At 43.0% G+C, this 27467-nt stretch overlaps 1 protein-coding gene across 5 annotated transcripts in view; it reads left to right on the forward strand.

The window, feature by feature from the left end:
* The first annotated feature begins 4881 nt into the window (after window positions 1-4881).
* Window positions 4882-27467, forward strand: part of LOC118006410 (serine/threonine-protein kinase NIM1) — a 60879-nt gene continuing 38293 nt past the window's right edge. Inside the window, exons 1-2 of one of the 5 annotated variants that reach the window (XM_034999062.1) lie at window positions 23993-24604; window positions 24733-24848. The gene's annotated coding sequence lies outside the window, so the exon portion shown is untranslated. Of the gene's footprint in view, window positions 5067-5950; window positions 6432-19304; window positions 19355-23992; window positions 24849-27467 lie in introns of those variants that run through there. The other 4 variants (XM_034999059.1, XM_034999064.1, XM_034999063.1 and 1 more) reach the window with 4 other exon arrangements.

The raw sequence follows: 27467 nt of genomic DNA on the forward strand, positions 1-27467 counted from the left end.
TCCTTACACCACACACAAAAATAGACTCAAAATGGATGAAAGACCTAAATGTGAGACAGGAATCTATCAAAATTCTAAAGGAGAACACAGACAGCAACCTCTTTGACCTCAGCCGCAGCAACTTCTTCCTAGACACACCGCCAAAGGCAAGGGAAGAAAGGGCAAAATGGAATAGTATGCAACCCTCAAAAAACACAAAATCTTGCCATTTGCAACGACGTAGATAGAACTATAGGGTATTATGCTAAGTGAAATAAGTCAATCAGAGAAAGACAAGTATCATAAGATCTCACTGATATGATGAATTCTTAATCTCAGGAAACAAACTGAGGGTTGCTGGAGTGGTGGGGGATGGGAGGGATGGGTTGGGCTGGGTGATGGACATTGAAGAGGGTATGTGCTATGGTGAGTGCTGTGAATTGTGTAAGACTGTTGAATCACAGACCTGTACCTCTGAAACAAATAATACATTATATTTTAAAAAAAAAAGAAGAAGAAGATAGCAGGAAAGGAAGAATGAAGGAGGGGAAATCGGAGGGGTAGACAAACCGTGAGAGACTATGGACTCTGAGAAACAAACTGAGGGTTCTAGAGGGGAGGGGGTGGGGGGATGGGTTAGCCTGGTGATGGGTATTAAAGAGGGCACATACTGCATGGAGCACTGGGTGTTATACGCAAACAATGAATCATGGAACACTACATCAAAAACTAATGATGTAATGTATGGTGATTAACATAACACAATAAAAAATAAAAAATAAGAACATCTGTAAAAAAAACTAATGATGTAATGTATGGTGACTAACATAACATAATAAAATAAAATTAAAAAAAGATTCTTATAAAGTGAATGACAAAAGATGTTAATACATACTAATTGTGATCCAGTTTTAAACTGTCAGTTGACTGCCAGCTGTGAAAGGATGAAATTGGCATTCTCATACTTCCATCTCTTGATTTCGTTATATTTGCACTGTCAAGGTTTATAAAGTCAGTGTTCCAGTTACAACAGCTCATTAATTACAGCTCAAGAGAGAATTAGTGAAATACAAGATCGATCTGAAGAAATTACCAGAATATAAAAGAAGTTAAACTGAAGGTAAAAATCTGGAAAACATGGAAAAAGACATGAGCTAGAATGAGACATACATAATACATACATAATATCCAATTGGAATTTCTGAAAGAAAGGTAAAACATGAGATAGGGGTCATAGTCAAAGAGATTGAGAATTTTTCTGAATTGTTGAAAGACACGATCAGATTTAGGCAGCACGCAGATCCTAAGCAGGATAAAGAAGACAATTTTTTCTGGAAAAAGATATGCCTTTTGAGTTGTAGATCCAACCCTACAGCACTATGCAGTCTTAGAAAATTTTTGCTCCACCTCCTCTCCTAAGATTTGCCAAATATCCCTATGGGAAGAAAGGAGGAAGGAAAGTAGGGGCCAGAAAACCCTAGTCCAGGTTCACATTCGGTAGGGACTCAATGTACCAGTAACAATGTCCAGAAAATGAGTAGAATGTCCCTATATGCCCTAGAATAGTACCAAACGTGGAACAATCCCTCAGAATGTGAAATAGTAATAATAGCTATTATTATTAAGCACTTACTAGAGGAAGTACTGCCTTGTTTGTGGCCCCAGCTACTTAAAGATTGTGATGAAAGTATCCTTCAACACATTTTCAGTGAGGGCTTCTCCTATTAACCACCCCAAGCCCATGGACTCCAGGTTAAGGCAGCCTAAATTAACTGTTTGCCAGAAACTTTATCTCATTAATTCTCACAATTCCCAGAGTACAGATGAAGAACCTGACGTTAGAAGATGATTGAAACCAAAGAATTCATACAGCTAATCAGTGGCAGAGCTAGGAGGCAAGGTGTAACTTTATGTCTCAAAAGTCTAAACTTTCAGCCATTGCCAGTGTTTCTCGAAACATAGAACAAGTACCTCCTGTGTTAGAATCATGAAGGACTGTTCCTAAGAATGTATTTGACTTATTTTCTGCCAACACAATGGAGAAGGGGTTAGAAAACTGAGACTACCTACATTGACTAGGTCTGACTGTTTCATCAGTTCTTTTGAAAATAGAATTTTTCTGACACATATGCCCATTGTAGAAAAAAGAAAAAAATGCTGGAAACTATTAAGTAACAAAAAGCATTACTAATATCTAGTGCATTTCCTTCTACTCAAATATATCACAAATTTGTATCATTCTGCTTTGTAACTTTTGCTTTCACTTAATATGTTGAAAAATACTTACCCATACTATTCAAAACAACAATTTTTAACTTCTGTATACTGCTACATTGTAACCAACCTATTGAATGGCCCTTTCCAGAAGAAAAATGACACTTTTTTCACCTGGAGGGAATTGAAATAGAAGTCAGTCCTATATGGCTGGGGATCCCAGGACTTCCAAGGGAAGGGAGAGCATGAAGGAAAGGTTCTGATTTTTTTTTTTTTAAGATTTTATTTATTTATTTGAGAGAGAGAGAGATAGCAAGAGCAGGAACACGAGCAGGGGGAGTGGGAGAGTGAGAAGCAGGCTTCCTGCTGAGCAGGGAGCCCGATGTGGGACTCGATCCCAGGACCCTGGGATCATGACCTGAGCCAAAGGCAGACACTTAACGACTGAGCCACCCAGGAGCCCGGAAAGGTTCTGATTTGAAAGGGAACCGGCCCTAGCAGAATGGCTGCAAGAGAAATAGGGGTAAGGGGGACTCCTGGAATGGAGTCTGGCCAATGGACTTTGAAAGTGGTCTCTGATGCTGAAGTTTTCCTTTTCTGTGGATAGCCTAAAATCTTCAGTCACCTTCCAAGCCACTAGAATCTAGCATCTATGGTGCTCTATGGGGGCGTGATGAAAGGGTCTACAAGAGAGTCTATGTTAGGTTGTAAGCTTGAGGATCCTGACTTCTAGGCAATTTCCTTATGAACCCCTACCCTGTGGGTTGCGATGTTATAGGAGTCAAGGAGCATTTTATATTTTTAAACATGTGAAGTCTTACCCTGTATTTTATTGCTTTAGAAAGAAAACAAGGGTCACCTGGCTGGCTCAGTAATGTTCCACCTCGGTGGAGCATGCCACGCTTGATCTCAGGGTTGTGGGTTCGAGCCCCACTTTGGATGTAGAGATTACTTAAAAATAAAATCTTAAAAAAAAAAAAAGCTGATGGCATGTACTATTTTAAAAATCACTCTTAAAAGAAAAAGAAAACCAGGCGCCTGGTTGGCTCAGTCATTAAGCGTCTGCCTTCGGCTCAGGTCATGGTCCCAGGGTCCTGGGATCGAGTCCCACATTGGGCTCCCTGCTTGGCGGGAAGCCTGCTTCTCCCTCTCCCACTCCCCCTGCTTGTGTTCCTGCCCTCACTATCTCTCTCTCTGTCAAATAAATAAACAAATCTTTAAAAAAAAAAAAAAAGAAAGAAAGAAAAAGAAAACCCATTTGTCTTTTTAGGAAAGGGCCTCCCTTTAAAGACAAACCTTTCTCACAGAGAACTTTTATCCTACACAAGGAGATAACCACTCTCATCAACCAAGGAGCAATCATTCCAGGTTGTTTTGGTTGCTTGCCAATCTCAACGGCCAGTCCCTGGAGCTATCCAAGGTTTTATTTCTTGCTGTTCCTGCTCCTGGACCCCTTAATCATACAAAGAGGCAGCAGGGTAAGGAAGAAGAGCACTGACTCTGGAGTCGACTGCCTGGGTTTGAATCCCAGCACCAGCACTGGACAGCTATGTGACCTTCAGCAGTCAAGTAACATTTCTGGGCCTCACTTTCCTCATCTGTCAAAACAGGAATGGTAACAAGAATTCCTAACTTATAAGGTTATTCTGAGGATTTAATCAGTTACTCTTGTGAAAGTATTTGTAACAGTGCCTGGCAAAAAAAAAAAAAAAGGAATCTTTGGCTTCCCTAATTTCTACCATAAATAGATTTTAAAGTTATTTGTCTCCCTAGCACTTTTGCTTTTGTAAATATTACCCTGGCAATCAGGAACACAGAATATGGGAGCATGAGGTGGAAAGAGTGCTCACTGAGCTGTGACTTAGGGTGCCTGGCTTTGCCATTAACCAAGCTGTGTGACCCTTGTTAACTGACTTCTCTGACCTCACTTTCCTCCTCTGTAAAATGAAGTACTTTAACTTCAGTAAATAACCTCTATGCGTTTACTATTCTTTGAATCGCATTCCCTGCTCAGCACTCAATTCAGTGACTTGGCTTCCCTGTTGGTAAACTGTGAAAATATTTGGCACCACCATTAGCGGGAAGGCTATAGTTTGGGAGTAGGCAGGAGATTAGGGATTCACTGCCTAAGTGGTACCAATGGAACCGGACATAATGTCTGCGAGGACCCAGGCAGAGGGTGGTATTAGCACTTCTTTCTGCAGAGCCTAAACCCTGCCAGACTCACCCGAAGGAGCTGTCACGGTGGTTTGCTGAAAACCCCGTTCTGTTGGGAAGATTACTGGGTCGCGGTCTCCCAAGGACACGGAAACCCTTGATCAGGAGGCTCGAGCGGCTCAGTACGAGACGTGAGTTGACGAGAGCTGTGTCAACCTTCTTTGGGCGGTGTCGCCGCTTCCCATCCATGCTGTAGGAGGGACTCTCTCTGCGAGAGGGTCAAACCCCCCTCCTCCAGTGTCCGCGATGGGTGTCCCCGCGCCGCGCACCCACCTCCCTCCAGCGCCCCCTTCCTGGCTGCCATAGAAACCGGCCTATGAAGTCCGGGCCCGCGTCCCGGCGCCTGACCGGCCCCAGGCCTCCTCCCCCGGGCCAGCCCCCCGCTCCCGATTGGTCCTCCGGGAAACGCTGCGGGGCGCCTCTGTGCCCCCCCCTCCACCCCCCCTCCCGCCGCAGAGCCCGGGCCGGGGCCAGCAGGCGGGGTTTGCCGGGGCCGCTGTCGGTCAGGTCGGCCGTCCCTGACAGCTCCAGGGACCTCCCGCGCGGCCGCGGCGCCCGCCAGCCACGCACCCACCGCGCGGCGCGCGCTCCAGCGCCAACCGCTCGGAGCTCCTGGCCCGGCGCCGCCGAGCCCGTGAGCCAGGCTCGCCACGAAGGTAAGCGAGGGCCGCGGGGCTCGCAGCCAGCACCCACACCCCGCCTGTCTGTCCTCCGCCAGGTTGCTGAGTTGGGGAAGGGGGTGCTGCGAGCGGCGCCCGTGCCCCGCGCGAGCCGAGGGGGAAACGGAGACACGACTGCCGGCGGGGCGGGGTGCGGGGGAGCTGGGGTCAGGAGAAGGGTAGGCGCTCGGGCGGGACGGCCCCTCTCGGGCTGCTGGGCGCGCGCGAGCAGAGGGCGTTGGAGCGGGAGGCGCGGGTGTGCCGGCGCGTGCGGGCCGCTGCCTGTGCGGTGCGTGGCGCTCCTGGGTCTGGGCGCGCGTGTATCCCCGCGCCCCGGCGCGGTACGGGCTCCGCGTCGGTGCACGCGCCCGCACGGGAACCCGGGAGGACCGCTTCGCGCCTCGGCCGGCGCACACCTGGCGCGGACCAGAGCCCCAGGGCGCGAGCCCAGGTGTGGACAGTTCGTCCGGAGCGCTGGGGACTGGCGGCGAGGGCAGTGACCGCGGACGGCCGTGCCCAGCACACCCCACACCACGACGCTCCCTAAAGAACCGTGCTTCTTTTGAAGACTGCACAAGTAGGGAAGAACCTCGTCTCCTCTTCCCGAAGTCCCTTCAGGAATGTTAGGAGCGTCAGGATGACCAGGAAAGGATGGCAAAGGGGTCTTTAAAATGTCATTTCGGGTCAGCTTTGACACAACACCTGGGCAGATGGACAGGTCAAGGGAACAGATAAAGGTGCTCTTAGGGCAGCAAAGATTCAGCCGTCCGCACTTATTTCTTCCCTTCCTTCCCTCCCTCTTCCTTTCCCTCCTTGCCTCTCCTGCCCCTACCCCCAACCCACCCCTCCCCCCCGTTTTCGTCCTCGGAGTTTAGTAGACAAGAGGGCTCTCTGTTAGACCCACCCTCCCCCACCCCATTTCCTCATCCCGTTTCAAAATGAGAGCAAATGAACCACGTTCTGAGCTCTTCCCCGTGCAATTCAGACAAGTTTGGAAATTAAACAAATCGCGTTTGCGCTTGAGACCGCGGGAATCCAAAAGGGAAACAAACAGAACCAGACCAAAAAATCTATTCCAAGTTAAGTCAAGATTTCAAGGGGGGAATCTAAAAGGAATATTTGTTTATGGCAATATGGTGTGTGTGTGTGTTTGAAAAATATGTATCACTCAAGCTTGCATCATCAGTATTCAGTGTGATTCACAGAAGCGCTTCAAAAGCTGGTTTCTGTTAGTGTTGCAAAAGCACTTCTAATTTTGGTTGCCATGGTAACCGAAGAAGTCGCCCCGCACCGTTGAGACGCTGCCTGGCTGGAACCAGGAACTGTTCTTGAGATCTCCTCACGTCCCCTCATGTCACCATGGTAATAATAACTGAGCTTATAAGATACTTGCTTCTTTTCCTTAAAGTACTAAAAGCCCGGGCATGTTGTTTTTAAATTTTATCTTTTCCGAGTTTGCAATTTGTGAGACAAATCTTCCCTCTCAGACAACTGAGTGTAAACACTGCCCTGCAGCCAGTCGGCCCTGCAGGCCCAGCTCTCTTCCCAAAGCGCACTGCACTAAGGGGAGAAGCCTGAAGGAGGAGAGTGTTTGATGTTAAAGGAATCCTGGCCTGGCACCAGGCTCCCTCCCCATTTAGCATTTAAATCTGGAGTCCTAATTAGCTCTCTAATTGGGAGATGGAAGAATGTGGGTGGGGGTCCCAGAAGGAGGCGAATGGGGGAAAAGCTAAGTCCTGCTCTCCGTGGACTCCTGTTTTGTGTGCTGTTGAATTTGCCTCCATGGATTTATTTTTGGCTTGACCACTGTTCAGTGGTAAGCCTGGAAAACCCTTCAGAGAGGCCTCCTTCTGTGTTAGGAAAAAATGTGGATTGGATCTTTAGTTTGAGGTGTGTGCTTTTTTCTAATAACTAAACTGCATTTAAAATAAAGGCAGGTTTGTATGAAATCTAAATTTCCTGGTAATAACTACAGGTAGGCCATAGAGCCTTCTATGCTCTTGGTTTAAGCTTTAGGGTTTCAGTTGAGATGGATTCATTTGGGGGCAGCAGTGGCATCATTCAGATACTTTCATTAGCAAATGTTGGTGTCTTTAAAGAACCATAATTACTGGGTGCCTGGGTGGCTCAGTTGGTTAAACGACTGCCTTCAGCTCAGGTCATGATCCCGGAGTCCCCCAGGGACCCCCGCATCAGGCTCCTTGCTCAGCAGGGAGTCTGCTTCTCCCTCTGACCCTACCCCCTCTTGTGCTCTCTCTCTCTCAAATAAATTTAAAAAAAATAAAAAACAAATAAAAAATAAAGAACCATAATTATTTATACATCCACAATTCCTGAGCAATGAATCCTGTAAAATCAATTTTGTACATTGATGGCACATGACTGGAAAATTTGAAAACCTCTAGACTTACAGTTTTAAAAAAAGAAAAAAACATTTCATCCCAGTAGGTTAATGTTTTCAGCCAAATATATAGTTTCATTTTGAGAAATTTAAAAATTAAAATATGTGAAATCCAACTTCATTTTTTGAATCTCATTGTAGTATTTCAGTAAGGACTAGAAAGCCTCAAATTCATTGGCTGATTTCTTTCAGTTGTTGAGAGGACCAGTTGTTTATAAAATTAGCCTCATTCTATTGTTTTCATTTCCTATTGTCATTCTAGAAAAAGTTTTCTAGGGGCATCTGGGTGGCTCACTCGTTAAGCATCTGCCTTCCGCTCAGGCCATGATCCCAGGGTCCTGGGATCTAGCCCCGCATAGGGCTCCCTGTTCCGCGGGAAGCCTGCTTCTTCCTCTCCCACTCCCCCGGCTTGTGTTCCCTCTCTCACTGTGTCTCTCTCTGTCAAATAAATAAAATCTTAAAAAAAAAAAGTTTTCTAGAATTGAAGTTATATATTTCAAGAGAAAAAAATATTCAAATTACTTACAAAGGCAATAGTCTACAATTTGAATTAAGCAGATCACAGCTTCTAAAATTATTTTCTCCCAAGAACTTCAAAGATAGCTCAGCCAGTATTATACAGTATACTGAGGAGTATTAACCAGTTTTACAGATGAGCAAGTTGCATTCAAAAGACTCAGGTCATTTCAGCTAACCACATGAAAAATTGAGAGACAAAAATACATGAGGGGCAGCTAAGACTTAGAGAAAAACCAGGATGAGAAGAGAGACAAGGTAGGAACGGTGAGAAGAATTTAAGATTAGAGAGAAAAATAAAACTAGGGAAAAGGGAGTCTTCAGTGAGCAGAAAATACATAGATTAAGGGAAAGGGAGTCAAAGAGAAAAAGTCAGGTGCAAAGAGAGTTGCACAGAAACAGACACACAAAACCAAGATAGAGAGCAGGAAACTAAAAAGAACTCTTCATCTTCCAAGGAGAACAGAGAGCTTGATGCTTTTCCAGAAAGCCCAGGTATCCCACTTAGCAAACTCCTCTGACTTATGTCAGAGAACCCGAGGGAGGCCTGATCTGGGCGCATGCTGGCCCACTGCATCCAGTCACCCATCTCCAGCCCTGCCACGGAGCAGCTCACCATTCTGTCTTCCCAGTCCTGTAGTCACCAAGAAAGCCTACATCTCCATTTGTTGGGCTCATTTAGCTGGGATAATTTATAGACACACTTGATTATGTAATTGTAATTTTTTACTTTAAATTACAAGTTTTGACTTTTAAAAACTGCTTGTTATCAAATAATCATCTAATTTTATGAATTAGAGCATTATAAAAGATTCTAACAAAAACAACAGTCCCCCTCCTTGGATATAGTCACTCTCTGCTCTTGGCTGTTTGATCACTTCCCTCCCTATTGCCGAATAATTTGCATATGTAGCTGATCTTGATTTATCAGTTTTGGACAGAATCTATGTGCTTTCTCTTATTGTAGGGGTGGGTATAGCTCTCTCATCCCACCCCTTCCAACTTCCCTCCCTTTATTTTTGCAACATAGTTGGTGGGAAGAAATCAGCCAGGGCACCGTTGGCATAACCTTTTATTTGAAAATGCCAGGCATAGGAAAGCCCTTAAGAGCATCTGGCTTGGGGCAGGAGGGCTAAATATTTCCTAGGACTTTAGCCAGATCAGCCAAAGTTCAGCTACTGTCAGAAATAGTTGATCAAGGGTGGCTCTTGGGAGAGGGAGGAATTGCTCTCACAGATTAGCATCCATTGTTTGCGTGATTTGGATTTTATACAAGGGAATGGGGAGGAATAGTCGGGCTAAGTCTTATGGGAAGGTAAGGAGCCAGAGCTGCAGGGGACAAGGCCTTTTTTGAATGATTTGGTTGCTGCTCTTTGGAATCATGCATGCTGCCAGGCCATTTTGCATTCCATTTCTGTTTTCTTGCCACTTTCTGTCTTTTAAAATTGATCAGTGCTCTCATTCATATAGGATCATTCCCTTAGCTCTACTAATAGTTTTTATACTCTGTGCATTTGCTTTATGGGACATGTGGGTTTTAAAATGTAAATTAAAGCACAAAGACAGCAAATTTGCTGTAGACTAATCAATGATGTGATGGCCAAGTCTAAAATGATGAGGCATCTTTCATGTCAACTATTGGTAACGAGCAAGGTAAATATTTCTCTAGAATGTAGTCTTGTTCACCCTCTTGTTTTGCAGGTGAGATAACAAACCCAGAGATACTAAGTGTGGGGTCATTTCTCCTTACTCCATGCTGGGCATGGAGCCTAACATGGACCTTGAACTCACACCCGGAGATCAAGACCTGAGCTGAGATCAAGTCAGACACTTAACCAACCAAGCCACCCAGGCGCCCCTCTCTTGACTCTCTTTTAAACACTCATTCTTTCACCCTCTCTCTCCTTGACTACCTTGTCTTATATTCCTTTTCTTTTTTTAAACCTTTTTTCTTTATTATAAAGAAAGATTAGGGATGCTGGGGTGGCTCAGTTGGTTGAGCATCCCCCTTTGGCTTAGGTCAAGGTCCCAGGGTCCTGGGATTGAGCCCTGCCTACATAGAGCCCCGCATTGGGTTCCCTGCTCAGCAGGAAGTCTGCTTCCCCCTCTCCCTCTGCCTTTCCCCCTACATGTGTTCTCTCTCACTCTCTCTGTCAAATAAATAAAATCTTTAAAAAAAGAAAAGAAAGATTATACTTCTTTATTATACATTATGTATTATAAAACAGTACATATTCTAGAGATAGCAAGAAATAGTGGTTAAGTCTTATTTTTTTTTAAGAATTTTTTTAAAGATCATATTTATTTATTTATAAATATGGGAGAAGAGAGCACGAGCTGAGGGTGTGTCAGGGGCAAGGAAGGAGCAGAGGGAGAGGGACAAGCAGACTCCCTGCTAAGCCACAGAGTCTGACAGGGGGCTGGATCCCATGACCCTGAGATCATGACCTGAGCCGAAACCAAAAGTCAGACGCTTTAAATGACTAAGCCACCCAGGCACCCCAAGTCTTATTTACTTTTTAAAAAAATTTTTATAGTTAACATACAGTGTTATATTAGTTTCAGGTATACAATATAGTGATTCAACACTTCCATACAACACCTGGTGCTCATCACAACAGGTGTACTCCTTAATCCCCATCACCTATTTCATCCATCCCCCTACCCACCTCCCCTCTGGTAACCATCAGTTTGTTCTCTATAGTTAAGAGTATGTTTCTTGGTTTGTCTCTTTCTCTTTTTTTTTTCCCCTTTACTTGTTTGTTTTGTTTCTTAAATTACACATATGAGTGAAATCATATGATATTTGTCTTTGACTTAATTAACTTGGCATTATACTGTCTAGCTCCATCCATGTTGTTGCAAATGGCAAGATTTCATTCTTTTTTATGGATGAAGAATATTACATTGTATATACATACATTATTTCTTCTTTATCCATTTATCTACTGATGGATACTTGGGCTGCTTCCATAATTTGGCTATTGTAAATAATGCTGCTATAAACACAGAAGTGCATGTATCCCTTTGAATTAGTGGGGTTTTTTGTTTGTTTTTTGGCGGTTAATACCCAATAGTGCGATTCCTGGGTTGTATGGTAGTTCTATTTTTAACTTTTTGAGGAACCTCCATACTGTTTTCCAGAGTGGCTGCACCAGTTTGCATTTCCACTAACAGTGCATTTTTCTCCACATCCTCTCCAAAACTTGTTTCTTGAGTTGTTGATTTTAGCCATTCTGACAGGTATGAGGTGGTATTTCATTGCAGTTTTGACTTGCATTTCCCTGATGATGAGTAATGTTGAGCATCTTTTCATGTGTCTGTTGGCCATCTGGATATCTTCTTCGGAGAAATGTCTGTTCATGTCTCTTGCCCATTTTAAATTGGATTATTTGTTTCTTGGATGTTGAGTTGTATAAGTTCTTTATATATTTTGGATACTAACCCTTTCTTGGTCATGTCATTTACAAATATCTTTTCCCATTCAGTAGGTTACCTTTTAGTTTTGTTGATTGTTTCCTTCACTCTGCAGAAGCTTTTTATTCTGATGTAGTCCCAATAGTTTATTTTTGCAGGTGGTTAAATCTTAATTCTGGAAATAGCTTGCTGCATTTGAATCCTGGCTCTGTGACTCACTTACTATGTATGTGACCTTGGGCAAGTAATTTGATCTCTGTGCCTCACCTTTCTTTGGCATAGTAACAGCACCTACATTCTAGGATTATTGTAAGAATTAAATGAGTTGGTTCATGTAAAGCTCTTAGAATGGTGCCTGGCACACAATAAATGTCATTGTTGCTGGTATTATTATCAAAAATAGAGAAATAAATAATTATTTTTTATTTTATTTTTATTTATTTTTAAAGATTTTATTTATTTATTTGACATAGAGAGACACAGCGAGAGAGGGAACACAAGCAGGGGGAGTGGGAGAGGGAGAAGCAGGCTTCCCGCGGAGCAGGGAGCCCAATGCGGGCTCGATCCCAGGACCCTGGGATCATGACCTGAGCTGAAGGCAGACGTTTAACGACTGAGCCACCCAGGTGCCCCTAAATATTATTTTTTAAATAATTTTTTATTTATTCATTTGAGAGAGAGAGATAGAGAGCAGGAGCAGTGGGGAGAGGCAGAGGAAGGGGAGAAGCAGATTCCCTGCTAAGCAGGGAGCCCGACGTGGGGCTCAATCCCAGGACCTGGTGATCATGACCTGAGCCAAAGGCAGATGCCTAACCATCTGAGCCACCCAGACGCCCACAGAAATAAATATTAAAATGAAAGAAATAATCATCTATAATTCTATCTCTAATCCTATCTTTAATCCTAGTCAGAAAGATTACCATTAACATTTCAGAGGGTTGTTTTTTTGGTAGTTAAAAACAAAGCCAAAAAAAATTGAGATATTGTACATACAATCTTATTTGTTGCTCTTCCCACTTATCTTTATGTTTTGAGCTTTTCTCCCACGTTGTTGGATAGTCAATATTCTTCTGTATGGCATATTTGTTTTCTGTATTGATCCTAAGACAGAGCATTACAAATTGTGTTCTCAGTAAGTACTAATAGTCTGGTAAGCCAACCTTTCTTCTGGACCCTTTGGGCTTGGACAGGTGTAAAGAGAGGTCCTCCCATCATGAATTTGAGAAGCCCCCTGCAACTAAGACAGATCTTATCTTTTCCTATGCAGTAGAAACATTCTGGAAATGGCACCTGAAAAGTGTGGACACAGCAGAATAAAGGAATACTCATGTGGGAAGATGATGGAGGAGTATGGGGGTGACAGGGCAAGAACCAGAATGGAAGTAGCGAGACATGACTCAGTGGGGCCATCAAGCTGGGAGGTGTGGGTCTCCATACTGCACAGCAAAGGCCAAAAGAAATGTAGGTCTGATGTTTTGGTTTTTCCTTGCAACCTCAGAGATTAGGTGAGGCTGGGAAGCCAGTGAGAAAGCTTCTGTGTGTGGACACCTCCTGAAGGCTGGCTGCGTTGATCTCCCCAGTCTCCTTCTGGGAAATCTGACCCAGTTTGGCTCTTCCACAGTCCAGGACAGTCACCTGCCTGCTTTACTCATGCAGGACATGAGTGGCCAGAAACAGCCACTTAGCAACACTTTCAGGGTTTTGGAATTAAGCCTTGAGCAGCCCCAGTGAGGATTCGTGCCTCCTAAGAGCACTGCATGGAGCATTGTGGCAAATTTGTGTTAGTGGGTTTGTGTTCTGTCAAGTTGCACAGGCCAGAGAATTGCTATCTCCCCAGGAAGCAGAGACGATATTCAGAAGAGTGTAGGCTGGGTGGCGGGCTTTGGCTAGAGACATTTTGTAGGTAATTTAGAAGGTAAAGAGGTGTACTTCTGTCTTGCCTAAACTCAGGCTTCCTTAAGTAGGAATCACTCTCTTTGTGTAGCACATCTCATCCACGTGAAAGCCACTTGTGTGGTTTGTTGATGACTGTCTGCCAAGGAAAGTAAAAAAGATTTGCCAAAGCTCTAAAACAATTGCATTGGTTAATATCTATAGGAAGCAGGGCATCACATGTTTAGAGGTTACTATATAGCAATGCTAAGTAAGGAGACTCTCTGCTCGCTGTTCTTCCTCCTGCTCTCGTATTTCTCATTTCACTGTCCTTAGGTGACCGCTACACCTCGAGACAATGTCCACACAGGAAGAAAGGGAAAGCAGCTGTGCTAGTTACTTGGTGTAAGCCAAGAGTCTCCTTACTTAGCATTGCTATATAGTAACCTTCCAAAGTGTTATGCCCTATTTTATCAGGAAGCACAAGTTATCAGAAATCCCTTACTAAGGTCGCATTATCCAGAGCTGTGGCTCCTGGCCAGTGTTAGCTGTGGGAGAGAAAGAGAAAGTGGGCTTTCCAGCTTCTATAGCAGAAGAAGTCAAGGAAGGGAGAAAAGAGTTCGTAAAGATGTTAAGTGAGCCAGCCCGTTATGTTTGCCACACTGTCACTTAATGATAGGGTGCCCATATGTCCCCATATTTGAGGGATAACCCTGGTTTACACGTGTTGTCCCAGTGTGATTATTAATAGCAACCCCTTCTATTCTCAAAAGTATCCTGGTTTAAATGACAAATTCTATGTTCACTCTACTTATTGAGCACCAGCTATTTATTGTAGGCTCTTGTTAAATAGTGGTTATTAATAAAAAAGATAGAATGTAACCATAAGATAAATAATAAGCCTGTGTGGTACAGGGAGCAGATGTGTTGGGTTTATAGGAAAAAGAGATGAGTGAATCGGTAAGTGAGTTGGAGTGAGCTGATTGGGTTGGAGATGAAGTATAGGGGGAGATGTAACACCATGGCATGAAAAATAAATGGATTGGGCACAGTTTGAAAAATGGAAAAGTTTATGCGCCAGGGTTTGCGTTGAAAAGACTAACATGGATTCTTGGGTGGCACAGTTGGTTGAGCGCCCATCTCTTGATTTCGGCTCAGGTCGTGGTCTCAGGCTGTGAGATGGAGCCCCATGTCAGGCTTCACACTCAGTGTGGGGTCTGCTTGTCCCTCTCCCTCCTCATTTTCCTCCTCCCCCCACTCCTGCACACTTGCTCTCCCTATTTCTAAAATAAATAGATAAATAAAATCTTTAAAAAAAAAGACTAACAACAAATAAGTTTTAATGCTGCCTTTGTTTAAGTGATGAACACTTTGTAATATGGGATACAATACTAAGATATTGATTTGGCCTAAGTATTTTGAAGACTTAAGACACAAACTAAAAAGCCATTTATATATTAAGTCAAATATACTCTTCTGCCATCACAAAATTTATCAGAGAAATTTTGCATATGTGAAGAAACATTAGTTTCTAGATTATTATCTTGCAGAGCATGTAGTAGAGTATGACCTTGAGCTATTTAGTAACAAAGTCCTCCTTAATCAAGATAAAATATTGGCATCTTCCAAATTTTCTTTTGAGTTGATTTGAAATGAAAATATTTACTTAGCTGTTTGTTGTTGTTGTTTTTTCCTTAGCTTGGTTTTAAAATCCCAACAATTTGTTTTACATGTTCATTCATTCTGTTGGGCTGGTTGGTGGGCTAACATAGTGGAAATAAACAAAGTAAGGAAATTTGGATCTTGTCTTGTCCCTGGCCACTAACTAGTAAGTCTCCTTCCTCTGTGAATCTGTTTCTTGAATACAAAATGAGAGATTAAATAATCCTGTGGCTCCTCTACTTTGTGTTCCTAAGAGTCCATGAGTGTGTTTGGGTTATCGAGGGAAACCATGAAACAGCCAATCTGCTTGTAGTCTCAGGTCACTTTGGTTTAAGGAGGTGTTAAGAAGTAAGACTGCAGAGGAAAACTGACATGAGGCCACGAAGTGCCTGACTGTCCATCTAAGCAATTTGCCATTCATTTTTGGCAGAAGGAAGGTTTCTAAGCATCATGGAAGGTCAGTGGCACTCAATGGGTTGGAGGGAAGAAAGACAAGGGAGGAAAAGACTTGTTTTATTCCAGGTTCTGAGCTTTTTTGCAGTGTTCAATGACCTAACACTGTTCAAAGAGCAATGAGGCTTAGCTCACCTATTTCCAGGTTTATGTCCTGAGAAGTTCTAATGGCACATCACGGGTCTGATCATTCTGACACAGTCTACTGGTGATGGTCCAACACCAGCCCTCCCACTCCCATTCTGCTGCTACAGGTATCCCCCACTTTTCAGAGTTCACGGTACACCATTCCGCTTTTACAAAACATCTACATTGGTACCTGTTTTCGCTAACCCAATGAAATCCAAAGAGGATTTTGGCTTTTATGAAAAGAGGCAAAAAGTGAAAATGCATTCAGCATTGGTTTTGCAGCGAGCCATTCTAGAGGCAGCGCACCCGGAGCGGTGGCAGAGGCCCTACCCAACTCCTTCCCTGGGAACTACACTCCGCATCTCAGCCTCACGCCACCAGAGTTTCCAACAGTGGTCTGTGAGCATCTGTGCTTTATCTCAATTTATTTTGTGCATCCGCTAGCAAACTGTGTCTGAAAGTATCAGAAAAGCCCAAGAGGAGCTATTTTTTGGGGTCTGGGAATGCTAAAAAAAAAAAATCCCATAAAAATTAATTGGTAATTGCTCCTTTACTTTATGCCATTTCAGCTCATGAAAGGTTTCGTAGCATCCCTCTACTTTCGAAAAGTGACGGAACCCTGTATCTCCTTTCTAAATGACATCGCCAATATTCTACAGCCCCATTTCCCTATTACTTTTATTTTTGAAGGGAAAGATTTAGAATCTAGATAATTTGCCTGTTCAGTCATCCCAACCACTTTGTGTTCAGGTTTTCTCTTGAGAAGTAATGTTATCAAAGAGCTGAAGAGAGGGGCACTCCAATGTCATGCTGCCACTCTCAGGAGTAACCACACCGTGGATTGTGGTATTTAAGTTGCCTGTTGCGGTGGTTATCCCGGACTGATGTCTTCAAGGTTCCAAAGACTGCTGGTCCTGACCCATTCCACGATCCCATCTCTGACCACCTTTAATGTGGTTTGGAATTATTTTGGAATTTTTTTTTTCTCCTTCTAAGTCCTCATCTTTACCTCCTGTCCAAGTATCTTATCTTCCCCATTCCTAAAAACTCGTTTCTTTTTATGAAATCGTCCTTAGGTAGATTTTTATTTTCTCAACTTTTCACTTGTCAGATTTAGAATCATCTGCTGAGCACTTCCTACTTTAGCTAACTGATGGAAATGTTGAAAAATATTCCTCCCTGTGCCATTCCCAGGACAACTCATTGCTTTGTCCAAAATTGCTCAAAGCGCTGGGCTTCTGTGGCTCTTCTGAACCACTCATAGGTAATAGTTGTGCTCATACCTCTTTCAGAAGCTATGAAGATGTTTGCAGTACCAATATACATTGTGATATTGCAACAGGTCTGCTGGTATGTGGGTGGCATGTAATACAAGACTAAATATACCATTTTAAGCATTTCCACACAGAAAAACAAAAACAGTTGAGATTTCAACTGAAATCCATTAAATTTATAGACTCGTTTGGGGGAGAGTTTACATCTTTATAATAGTGATTATTCCCTTATCAAACATGGTATGTCTTTCCATTTATTAGATCTTCTTTTATGTTTTCCAGTAAGCTTTCATAATTTTCATAATTTATGTCTCTCTCAACTCCTTTGTTGGATTTATGCTTAGGTATCTCAAGAATTTTATTGCTACTCACGTCAATGAAATATGTCTTATTATTTCCTTATTATTACCAGATTATTATTGGTGAATACAAATGTTATTGAATTTACACTAATCTTGTCTCCAGCGACCCTATTAAACCTACTTAGCAGTTCTAAGGGTTTATGAGTAGGGGCTCTGGGATTTTCTATGTTTAAAATCTGTGTCTGCAGGGGCGCCTGGGTGGCTCAGTCGGTTAAGCATCTGCCCTCAGCTCAGGTCATGATCCTGGAGTCCTGGGATAGAGCCCCACATTGGGCTCCCTGCTCAGCAGGGAGCCTGCTTCTCCCTCTCCCTCTGCCGCTCCCCCTGCTTCTCTCTCTCTTTCTCAAAAAAATAAAATCTTTTTAAAAAATTAAAAAAATAAAATCTGTGTTTGCAAATAAGAACAATTTTATTTCTTCCTTTTCAATATTTAGTTATTGTCTTCTTTCATTGGCTAGAGGCTCCAATAAATATTAAATAGAAGCAGTGTTAGCAGGTATCCTTGTTTTCCTGATGTTGTAGAGAATGCTTTTAATATTGAGCCACTTAAAAAGATATTTGCTATAGGTTTTTGGTAGATAGCCTTAATTTGCTTGAGCAAGTTCCCTTGTACACCTAGTTTGCTAATATTTTTATTAAGAATGAGTGTACAATTTTATCAAATGTTTTTTCTGTACCTCCTGAGATATCCTTTCGTTTTTCTCCTTTAACTGATTTATGTGTTGAATTAAATCTACACATCTTCTATTGTTAAGCTATGCTTATATTCTTGGGAGAAATTTTACTCAGATAAGCTTTTATAAATATGTTGCTAGCTTTGATTTAGTATGACTATTTTGCATTTTTGGTATCTATGTTAGGGAGTGAAATTGGATTATAATTTCACTCTCTTGTACAGTCTGCCAGACTTTCAGCAGGAATTCTGTTCCCAAAAGGCCTGAGTAGTGCTTGTAGCTTGAAGTATAGATTGTTTCTTCTGTGGTGTGTACATGTACAGCAAAGAGTGCTAGCTCTTCTTATTCATTTATAACTTCCTTTGAGGCATTTGGAATCATTTAGTAGTAATGATAATAATCATGACTCATTTTGGACTTTCTCTGTATAGATTGTCATTCAAAAGCACAGGGTTATCTAGTGTTTCATCAGGTCAGTTTGGATACTTGCAGTGGTGATAACAAGTCCATTATGAAGTTGGGAATAAAGAATAATTTAATTTGTGTAATAACTATCACTGGTGTTCATCGGACCCAATGGTTTATCTAAAAACAAAGCACTTTAAAGGATATTCCTTGCTGGGGAGGCCTGGGTGGCTCAGTGTTAAGCGTCTGCCTTCGGCTCAGGTCATGATCCCAGGGTCCTGGGATCGAGTCCTGCATCGGGCTCCCTGCTGAGCAGAGAGCCTGCTTCTCCCCCTACTTGCTCGCGCTCTCGCTCTCTGTCTCTCTGACAAATAAATAAAATCTTTTCTTTTTCTTTAAAGAATATTCCTTTCTGATTCTCCTGCCTGCTTTTGCTACTGACACTGATTCATGTCATGCCCAAGCTTGGACTTCATGGTGATTGCTGGTGCCTTAGAGCATTATGTTCCACAGTAGAATCCACCAAATGGAGGCAGCAAGTGGAATCAGGCAGGCTTGGACGCCGTGCTGGCCCTGAGACAAATTCCTTAACCTCTCTAAAACTTTAATTATTCCATCAGTGCAATGGGAATTTTAATATGTCTTACAGAGTTTGTTATAATGATTAAATCTGTAAGAGAGCAGTGTCTGGTATATTGTAAATGCTTAATAAAAGTAGCTTTTAGTATTTTTTTCCCTGTTAGAGTGAATAAAATGCTAACAGTAATATGCTGGCACCAACTAAAAATATGGCTTCTTTCAAATGCCCTTCAAAACGTGCTATTAGTTTCTAGATTTTAAGTTTATGTTATAGTGCCTTTCATATATTCTGTCTTAATTCTTTTTCTTTTAACAAATATTTATTTGGTGCCTCCTATATCCTAGGACTAGATGCTGGGGAAAATTGAAGATATGAGATAAATAAGTAGCAGAGATCAGTCTAAAGAGACCAAACACAATTAGAATATGAACTGATAGAACATAAGATCTGAAATATCAAGATGGACTATAGGATAAGATATGAGAATACGAAGATATGAGTTCAGTGGGACTACTGAGGAAGAAGCAACTAACTGTCTAGGTAAGTAGAAGAAAATACCAAGAAGATGATATTTCAGCAGGGTCTTAAAGGCTGGAAAAGGTAAGGAGCAAATGTGTCCCAGGCCGAGCAAGCTGGGTGTATAAAACTACCCAGGCATGGAAGGATACTTTATGATAGGAAAGGTAAAACTTTAGGAGTAAATTGCATAATTGATTCAGATGTCAGAACTTCCCTTCAGGACTGGATATGTAGCTCTCAGTCTTTGAGCTTGGGGGAAGGGGACCAGGGATGCTTTGGAAGCCCAGGTAAACACTGACCCTCGAGTGTCCTAGAGGTTGGATTTAATTCACTGCTAATTAGTGCTGGTTTCGGCTCCCCTGGGGAAGTGTAAACATAAAGAAGGAAAGGAGTCAGGAGAAAGGCAAAGGCAAGTGCCGGATGTGAGTATTTGCCGAACTGTCAGAGGAATTGAGAAGTGCAGAAGCGGTCTTCAAAACAGAGCAGGGATTATTTTGCATGCTTTAAAATAAAGCAAATTCTGCTGGAGGCTGCTAACATATCACACCCTAAAAATAAAAACAAAGGGATATGGAGCCTTTTTCACTCTTACTGTGATCATTTTAACCTCAGTGACCTTCCAAAGGGAAGCCATAACTGGGTTGTTTTTATTGTCTGTGGGCTGGAGCAAATGCTGGTGTATAAACATTCTGATGCTTCCAACTCAAATAGCCTTCTTAGGAATGTCTACCCACATTTGAGGTGTGCTTCACTGGGAACCTTAGAATGTTGTATAAAAGCGACAGGGCATCTCACCAAACTCCACAATGTTTCAGAAATTTTCCAGCCAGAGGTGCTTTGGTTAGGGGCACTTGTAACAAACCTGCCCTTCTTTCAGGAGGAAACCCTTGAAAGAGTTTTGGGGGTGGTGTTTTTAAAATTTTTTGCCTTTATTTTTTCTTTATCATAGAACAGTTGTTAGTAGTGGTGGTGTTGTTTTTCCACCAGAGAAGGATATGAAAGAAATATCTATGTCTGTATCTTCTGGGATCCATGCTACCTTTTAAAATATCTGTACAACTCAGATCAATTCAGGCAGCATGTATGAACTCCTCCTGGGTATTTGGTGTCCAGAATCATGAAGTTAGTAAGATTGAGGACCTGCCCCATAGAAACCTGCATTCCAGTGGGGAGGACAAATATGTACACAAGTAGCACAAATACTAGACAGAATTTGAAGATGTTCAAGGAAAACACAGAGTTCATGGGGGAAATACCAGAGGAAGAGCTGAATTCTGCTTGGAGTATCAGGAAAGGAAGAGAAGGGAACTGAAGCTACATTTGAATAAGTAGAATTTTAACCATTAGATGATTGAAATAAGAAAAAGAATGGAATGAGCCTCTTGTAAAACAAGAATTTAAAATAATTGTTGTGCTTAACAACAAAATAAATCTGTTATAATTTGTTTATTAATTCGTCTTTTCCATAAACAAGTACTGACTACCTGCATTGTGCCAGGCACCACTTAGAGAGAGGTGAATAGAACATCCTTCGTCCCTGCCTGCAGTACCCTCACGGTTGACACAGACCGACAGAGAAGTGCACACAAGGACAGATGTCCACAGAGAGGTGTATGAAGTACTCTGAGAGTACCTCCTACTTAAAGGAGGCAAGGACGACTTCACAGTGGGATAGAGTTTGGGAGGTTCAATGGTGAATGGGTTGAAGAAAGCAGTCCTTGTAGAAGAAATGCCATGTGCAAAGGCGTACAGGCACAAAGCAGCATGGGATGCTTGTGGGACCTCAAGTATGGCGCTATGTCTCAGATACAGGGCTCCATGGAGGGGAGGAAAAGTGCTCCTTGACCTTCGTAGAGTCCTTGGCTGGGTCTGAGAGTTAAACTGACAAAGATTAACAGGAGAAAAACATGCATGTGTATTCAGTATAAGTTTTATGTGACTTAGGAGCCTTTATAAGGAAATGAAGACTCACAGAAGCAGTTGGACCTGAGTATTTTATGCTAGGTTTGTTGAGGAGTGGATAGTCATGGAGGAATATGATGAACTAAGGAGTGCAGAGGTCCCCCCTTATCTGCGAGTTTGCTTTCCACATGGTTTCAGTTACCTGAGGTCACGTGGGGCCCAGAAGCAGAGGATTCTTCTGACTTACTCTCAGAAGCAGCCCAGGGCTCCATCGCCATCCTGCATCAGTCCCCTCACCCCACCTCCTCATGTAGGCCTTTTATCATGTTACATCATCACAAGAAGGGTGAGTACAGTACAGTAAGGTATTTTCAGAGAGAGACCCCATTCCTATAACTTTTATTACAGTACATTGTTATAATTGTCCTATTTTATTATGAGTTATTGCTCTTAATCTCTTACTGTGCCTAATTTATAAATTAAACTTTACCATAGTTATGCATGTACAGAAAAAAACAGTACATATAATATAGGGTTCAGTATTATCTGTGGTTTCAGACATCCACTGGGGGTCTTGGGACATATCCCCCAAGGATAAGGGGGGACTACTGTATGAGGTAAGTGTAGTAAATTGGGGGAAGCTTAGCAAGGCCCATTTGTTAGGATTCTAATTTTTGCCCCTTGTCTTCAGAGATAAGGATGCTCCTTTCCTCCAGGTATAGCGAGGGTACCTCTCACCTGAAGGTTTTATAACAGGTTTCAGGGAAGAAGGGCAAGGGGAGAAGGAAGTCAGACTGACTCTCCTGCTTAAAATATTCAATATATCAAGGTGCCATATTTGGGGTAGCAGGCCCTGAACCCTATCAGGGCATATGGAGGAGGGCAAGTGGGAGCAGGGAAGATGAGAAATGAGACTAGGAACAAAATCAAGAGCCAGATGTTGAAGAGCTTTCTAGACGGTGCAATGGTGATTGAATTCTATCCAATATTCATTCTAATGAAGTTAGTTTAAGTGGAGCAGTAATAACTACATTTGAGAAAGATCCTGCAGGTGGTTTCCTGGAGCATAAAGTTGAGCTGGGAAAGACAGGAAGTAGGAGGCTGTTTCAGCCAACCAGGTCCAGCATGGGATTAAGACTATTAGAGGCTTTTGGCCCTCAAGAGCCCAAGATGCAATTTCGAATTTAAGCAAAGATAGCCATAAGATGTCTAATAAGACACAGATGCCTTGAAAAAAATATATCAAATATCAAAATATTTTAAGACTTCTATTGCCTCCTCCCTGCTGGTGCCCTAAAGCATGTGCATCTCTCCCTATTGTGGGATCCAGCCCTGCTCAGGAGGCAGCAGTCAGGGTGATGGGTAAAAGAAGTGGAGTGGTATTGAAGTGGGAGAATTTATAGCACTAGGGGAAGGCAAGAGAGAAACCTGGGATGGCGCTTAGGTTTCCGACTTGGCTGACGGTATTGGCCATGGCCTGCCTTTGGATTGCTACTACACATCATTCCTGATGTCTGGCAGAGGCCTCCTCCAAGGCAGGCATGCCTCTAAAATCTGTTCCCCTTGCAGAGTCCCTCCATTTTTTGCACTTAGTCCAGGCTCCAACAAGTATTTTTAAATGTCCTCCTCTGAGGGCCCTAAGCAAATCCCTCACAGACCATCAGATCCTCAGAACAAGATTCAGCCTCTGAAATAAGCACCATTTCAGCACAGTCCTGTCAGGGGGCCTCTAACACAAGCTTGGCTCAGGATAGGAGGGCTCAGCAGGGGCAGCCAATCCTCTCACCCATCTCTTGTAGTTCCCTGGCTAGCGCTCTTCCATGCAAAGGTGTCCTGGTCCCCTTACTCACTGTAGGACTGTGGCTCAGTGACAAAAAAGAGAAGATGCCGCCTGATGGAGACACGTCTTTATCCCAGCATCATGCGTAATTAACCCACTCCCAGCCCCCAGATCTGTCTGGGGACAAAGCCCCAGGCAACAGCCAAATGTATCTCTGGGATTGTTCCTGAATATTCCGAAGTGTCAAGCACTGAGAAGAGAATTTCCCTTATCATCCTGGGCCTCACGTTCACTACACTGTTTTCTTCAGGTTTCCCAAAGCCCCAGCCTCAAAAGAAACCAGACAGTATTTAGAGATACATTCTCAGATAGAGGTTTAGCTCCTCCTCCGCGCTCATCCAGGCCCAGGGCAGGAGTCAGGCTTCAGTTGTACCACTGCTTTTCATGACCAATAACTGAGTGTCTACTTTTGCTTGGGAATATATTCTGTAGTTAGTTGAGAACTATGTCACCATTTCAACAGCTTGATTTACTATGGTGCCGGGTTTCATTTCTAAGTCCTCCTATGTCTGGATTCAAAACTAAAAAAAATCTCAGCTTTGGAGTGCTGGGCCAGACCATTTCAGTCAGGGGGCCTGGTGTATCGTACTGGGGATGAGTCACTTTTACATACGTGGTCATCAGAAGCCGACCACAATCCCCAGATATTGGTGGAGATAAATGTGTATTTTTATCCTGTAAGCAAAGAAAACCTCTGTTGTAATCATAGTCAAAATAGCATCAAGGGGCACCTGGGTGGCTCAGTTGGTTAAGCGACTGCCTTCAGCTCAGGTCATGATCCTGGAGTCCCGGGATCGAGTCCCACATCGGGCTCCCTGCTCGGTGGGGGGTCTGCTTCTCCCTCTGATCCTCTTCCCTCTCGTGCTCTCTGTCTCTCATTCTCTCTCTCAAATAAATAAATAAAATCTTAAAAAAAAAATAGCATCAACAACGAAGGCACATACAGAAGAATATAGAGTAAACTATGATAGAGCTCTTTGAATTCTTCCCCTTTCCCCCAATTTCATTTCCCTCCTCCCTCTCAACAGTTGGGAACTCTTGCACCCAGAACTTTTCCTGCACTTTGCAGATATCTTTCCTTATACATGAATAGATCCCTGCTTAAGTGAATAGTGACTCTTTTCATGAAGCTCCCGGAAATGTGTGCATTTCGTGGACCCTGTGGCTGTCCCTCATGATCCCTTATCCTTAGAACGATGAGTAATTCATAAAATTCAAACTAAAGTAGTAGAGGGCAGTGAGAGGGGAGTGTGGGCTGAGAATCACAGTGGAAACCTTGATGCATCGTTCTGAATCTTTTCATGTTCAGTCCTTGACCTTCTTGCACTTTTATGCTTTGAAATAATATCTAGTCTCTGGAGCTCAAGCTTTGTTTCCGAGCTGCCCTGGGAGATGAGAGATCCTCATTGTCTACTTTGACTTGCCTCCTTGGGGAAATGGTTTCGGGCAGAAATACCGGGTCAATTAGCAAGGACTACGGAACAGCTTGTAATTCTCAGGACTGGCTTCGAAAGCCTCCAGGCTCCCTGGTGGGCAACACTTAAACTGCCTCCTCAGCACTGGGTAATCACTTCTTCCATCAGCCCCAGAATGGTGCCCGCTCTGGGGAAGAAAGCGTCTCCAATTACATTTGCCTTTCTCTTCCTCAATCATGAAGGTCCTGTGTGTGGACGCCTGTGCCGAGCAGTCCTTGGAGGAGTAAAGGCACAGCCAGACGCGGGAAGGCCTGGTCTCTCCTCTCAGAGAGCAGTTTCTTTTGCTTTTCCAAGCCAGGTAGGCCCACAAGATCTTTGACTTCATCACTCCAGTTCTTTAGTGGATTTACATCATTATTTACCAGGCTCCCTGCAGATGAAAGGCCAGTCTGGTTTTGATGAATTTTCTCTTCACATGAAGTCCAGAATGACTGCATGATTTATGAATTTCCTGCCCCCCACCCAAGGTTTTTCTTTTCTTTTTTTTTTTTAAGATTTTTAAAATTTATTTATTTGAGACAGAGAGAATGAGAGAGACAAAGAGCACATGAGAGGGGGGAGGGTCAGAGGGAGAAGCAGGCTCCCTGCCGAGCAGGGAGCCCGACGCAGGACTCGATCCAGGGACTCCAGGATCATGACCTGAGCCGAAGGCAGTCGCTTAACCAACTGAGCCACCCGGGCGCCCTCAAGGTTTTTCTGTTTCCCATCAAGATGAATACTTTTTTGTTTTAAAAAAGCAACTTAATCTTTGATCTCGGTATACTTATAGGTATAAACCTATAAAGACATGTACATGCCCTTCGTAACCATTTTCTTTCCTGAGAGCATTTAAAAATGTAGAGAGGCTGTATTTTATATGGACTGAATCTCTTTTCTGAAGACCTTAGGAATGGTTTTCTGTGAGGTGAGTTGAGGGGTTATCCTTTATGGAAACCGGGCAGGGAGTTTGTCCCTGTGTCTGCTGCTGGCTGGCCCTAAGCCAGCCTCCTACGAATTTTGAGTTGTTCTTCATGACAACAGAGGAAAAGCTGCAGCAGCTGAGATCAGATGTAGTGGCCACGGAGATGAAAGAACCGCTTTTTCCCTCTGGAATGTGAGATTGGAGTTTAAATGTGAATGGTGTCTTGAGATCAGTGCATTTGATACCTTTTAGTAATGCAGTAAAGGTATCTGAGATTGGGTAGAAAAATAAGGAAGCATTTGCTGAACGAGTGGATGCTTTTTGGAGGAGGTGAGTAAGGACAAGCTGTTTTGGGGAACTGTGGACAAGTCATGTAACGTCTCTGGGCCTTTGTCCCCTCATCCCTAAAACGAGGTGGGAGGAGAGGAGCACTGAGGTGACTTCCATTTCTGACCTTCCAGGATTGTGTAATTCTTTGTTCTATCCATTTTGGATAGTCTGGGCAAAGACCAGGAGGCAAAAAAGGAGAGAAAGCTGTTAAGAATGCAAGCAGGAGGGGCGCCTGGGTGGCTCAGTCGTTAGGCGTCTACCTTTGGCTCAGGTCATGATCCCAGGGTCCTGGGATCGAGCCCCGCATAGGGTTCCCTGCTCAGCGGGAAGCCTACTCTCCCTCTCCCACTCCCCCTGCTTGTGTTCCCTTTCTCACTGTCTCTCTCTCTCTGTCAAATAAATAAATAAAACCTTTGAAAAAAAAAATAATGCAAGCAGGAGGGGCGCCTGGGTGGCTCAGTCGGTCAAGCATCTGCCTTCAGCTCAGGTCATGATCCCAGGGTCCTGGGACCGAGCCCTGCATCGAACGCTGCATCGAGCCCTGCATCGGGCTCTGTGCTCAGTGGGAATCTGTTCCTCCCTCTCCCACTCCCCCTGCTTTTGCTCACTCTCTCACTGTCTCTCTCTCTCTGTCAAATAAATAAATAAAATCTTAAAAAAAAAAAAAAAAGAATGTAAGCAGGAATAGAAGTTGCAAGCAGAGATGTGAATGGCCGAAAAGGGAACATGAATGGTCTGGAAGCAGAAAGTTTTTAATTCAAAAGCATGGTCAAGGTGGCTACAGAAAAGATATGGAGGCAGCTGGCTGGGTAGTTTGCATTAAGTGAATATTTTCTAGTGTAACATTTTCATTTTAATTCCTTTCATTATTTTAAATATATTTAAAAGTATACATTTAGAGTATACAGTTCAGTGGCTTTTCGTATATTCACCGAGTTGTGCATACATCACCACAATCAATCTTGGAATAGTTTCATTACCCTAAAAAGAAACCCTGCTCTACTTAGCAGCATTCCCAACCCCTTCCCCAAACCCCAGTCTGCCACGAATCTACGAATCTACTTTCTTTTTTTATTGATTTGCCTATTCTGAACAGTTTATGTAAATTGGATCATATGATATATGGTCCTTTGTGACTGGTTTCTCTCACTTAGCGTATGTTTTCAAGGTGTTTCCGTGTCGTGGTGTATATCAGTACTTCATTTCTTTTTATTGATGAATGATATTCTATTGTCTGTATATACCACCCTTTATTTCTCCCCTCATCAGCTGATGGATATTTAGATTGTTTCCACTTTTTAGCTATTATGAATTATGTTGCTATGAACATAATTGTATAAATTATACAAATTTATAAATTGTATAAATTGCATAAAAGCGTAGACATGTTTTCATTTCTTGTAGGTATAGATCTAGGAGTGAAACTGCTGAGTTATGTGATAACTATATTCAGCTGTTTATTTATTTATTTATTTTTGGTGCCAAAAGGTGATTTTATTAAAGCATGGGGACAGGACCTGTAGGCAGAAAGAGCTGCTGCTATTCAGCTGTTTTAAAAGCTGACAGATTGTTTTTCAAAGTGCTGAACCATTTTACATTCCCATCAGCAGTGTACCAGGGTTCTAGTTTCTCCATATCCTAGCTAACACTTGTTACTATGTCTTTCTGATTCTAGCCATCCTAGTG

The sequence above is a fragment of the Mirounga leonina genome, unplaced genomic scaffold (assembly GCF_011800145.1).
Source record: "Mirounga leonina isolate KUSES-001 unplaced genomic scaffold, KU_Mleo_1.0 Mir_96, whole genome shotgun sequence".
In the NCBI taxonomy this organism is placed as follows: domain Eukaryota; kingdom Metazoa; phylum Chordata; class Mammalia; order Carnivora; family Phocidae; genus Mirounga; species Mirounga leonina.